Source organism: Trachurus trachurus (genome assembly GCF_905171665.1).
Source record: "Trachurus trachurus genome assembly, chromosome: 5".
Lineage (NCBI taxonomy): Eukaryota > Metazoa > Chordata > Actinopteri > Carangiformes > Carangidae > Trachurus > Trachurus trachurus.
This window is the reverse complement of record NC_139896.1, coordinates 7,204,381-7,207,009: the sequence shown is the minus strand read 5'-3', so window position 1 is coordinate 7,207,009 and position 2,629 is coordinate 7,204,381.

Genomic DNA, 2,629 nt, shown 5'->3' with positions numbered 1-2,629 from the left:
ACAGTTTGATTTGAGAGGAAAGTAAAGGAGTCGACAAGAGAAGAGATAGAAAGAGATAGAGAGATAGAGAGAAAGAGAGAGGAGCTACAGTGTTCACACTACCCATCCACAGAGAAAAGAGTCACACGGCTGGGGTCGGCCTTTCGCACACACGCACAAACGCACACACACCTCTCTGACACACACACACTTGCACACATGCACACTCACTTCTTCATATTAAAGGATTCTCTCTATTCTAGGCTACATAGTGTCATACAGAAGGCGAGAGAGGCGGAGAAAGGAGAGGTAACAGCTACATAGTGTCAAAAGAGGAGGAAAAGGGGGAAGAAGTGGAGAAGAAAGAGAAGAAGAGAGAAGAAAGAGAAGATAGAAGAGAGAAGTCTGAAATTGGACCCATGAACCTGTGAAGAGTCCTTGTAGAAACACACACCCACCCCCCTTTTTCCTTTGTGAGTCCCTCCCTCCCTCACTAACGATTCACACACTTACAGCATACGGCAAAAAGACACACAAAGGTCCGACACAGAGAGAAAGAGAAAGAAAGAGACAGAGAGAGAAAGAGAAGAAAGAGAGAGAAAGAGAAAGAGAGAGAGAACAGTCACTATTGAATACAGGGCATTGGGTTTCATACAGCAATGATATTATATTATTTTCCATATATATTTCCAATATATATATATTTATATATATAATATTTCTATAAAAAACATAAGTCATCCATTTTATGTACAGACGATAAATGAGTAATACCTTGCATAACCGGTAGAGGGGCAATGTGCAGTGGGATCTGCCATTTATACAAGTATTCATCATTCCCAAACCCAAACCAACATCTGGCCACCGTCCGTCCGTCGCCCTCACATCTGGTTTTTCACACTAATCTAATAAACTGTTGTTGTGTTTTTTTTTTTTTTTTCCTACAGTACAGGACGTGATGACACAGCAGAATTGGTTTGGACTTGGGCCATGTTGAGAGACCAACAGAACCAGGACGAGAAACCCACAGCTGAGACCAGAGGGGGGGGGAGCAGGAGCACAACACCACGACAACAAGGCTACTGGGAGCACTGGGGGTAAACTGGGGAGAGAGAGAGACCAAGGGGGGGTTGAGTCTCCTTTACAGCAGCGAGCGCAGCCAATGAGCACTCTCGAAGAAAAGTCCAAAGGTCCGAGTTGGCCTCTGTATTGCACGTGTCCGAAGGAGAGGTGAGAGGTGAAAGGTGGGAGGCGAGGGCTGGGCAACGACAGGGGTGAAAGACCCCCACCCCCCAGTGGCACCCAGGTTTTCCTCTCCAAGATTTGGCATATCACTCTCAAAAGGCCGCAAGCATGTGTCCGTATAGGTAATGAGAATGCACTGGAAGAGGGAAAAAAGAAAGAGACAGGAAAGTGAAAGTGGAAGAAACAGAAGGAGGAGAAGAAGTCTGTGTTTGAAACTTTGATATGTAGCAAATATTTAAATGAAAAAGTTCCTTATATGACACTAGGGAAGCCCATAATGAATAAAGATAAAACCATTCCCAAAGCAAATCTCAGTACAAATTCAGCATTTATATCATGTAAAACGAAAAACTTAAAGGGATAGTTCAACATTTTGCCATAATCCCTATAGTTTTAGGAGTAGGTTCGAGCTGCTCAGAGCTACGCTACAGAGGCTAATGGGATTTCTTGGTTTCCCTCATCAAACTCATCAAATACACAATCCAACAACTCCAAAACGCTCTTGTGGACAAGTTGTGACCTGCACATTCACCACGCTATGAGACAATAACAGAACGTTATGAGACAGAGCCGTTTTAGAGGTAAATTCATGCAAAACCGCTGATGCGCGTTCCCGTCGGGGGCAGTTTTTCGGCAAGCAGTCTCTGCATTTGCCTCTAAAACAACTCAGCCTCGTAACATTACATTATTACCTCATAGTGTGGTGAATGTGCAGGTCACAACTTGTCCACCAGAGCGTTTTGGAGTTGTTGGATTGTGTATTTGATGAGTTTGATGAGGGAAACCAAGAAATCCCATGAGCCTCCGTAGCGTAGCTCTGAGCAGCTCACGGCTCTGCTCCGCCGTTCTAAAAATAGCTTGCACCGACAATTAAAGGTAACAAATCTACTGCTATGACTAAAAGGGATTATAGCAATGGGCCAATTTGCCAAAATGTTTAACTATCCCTTCAAGTTTTGCCTCTGCAGGTACATAGGAATACTTTATTACTGACTTTGGCCTTCCAGGGAATTAGTTGGGAATAAAAGAAATTAGGCAAGATTTAACCTTTAAAGCTGCGTTAATGGATTTTTCTCCCTCTTAAACTTAACATTGTCCCATTATCACTTCATGAAGTTGTGCAGCAGATCCAAAGCAGTATTAGCACTGATTTGGAGGTGTTTCTATCCTGATAAAACACTTTTTTATGTGTTTTTTCTCGGTTTTACCTTCCTGTGAGTTTGTCCTATCACTTTTCACACAGTTATAATAAACCAAACCGGGCCGTTTTTGTGAAGGTCGTGCCACACACAGCTGAGCAAACGCTGGTTTAAAAAAAAGCACACAGCAGTTTCAGGTGGTGTTTTGTTTTGTTTTGTTAGCTTACCTGTTAGCGTTAGCGCTCCTGTTAGTAAGCAGAGAATAG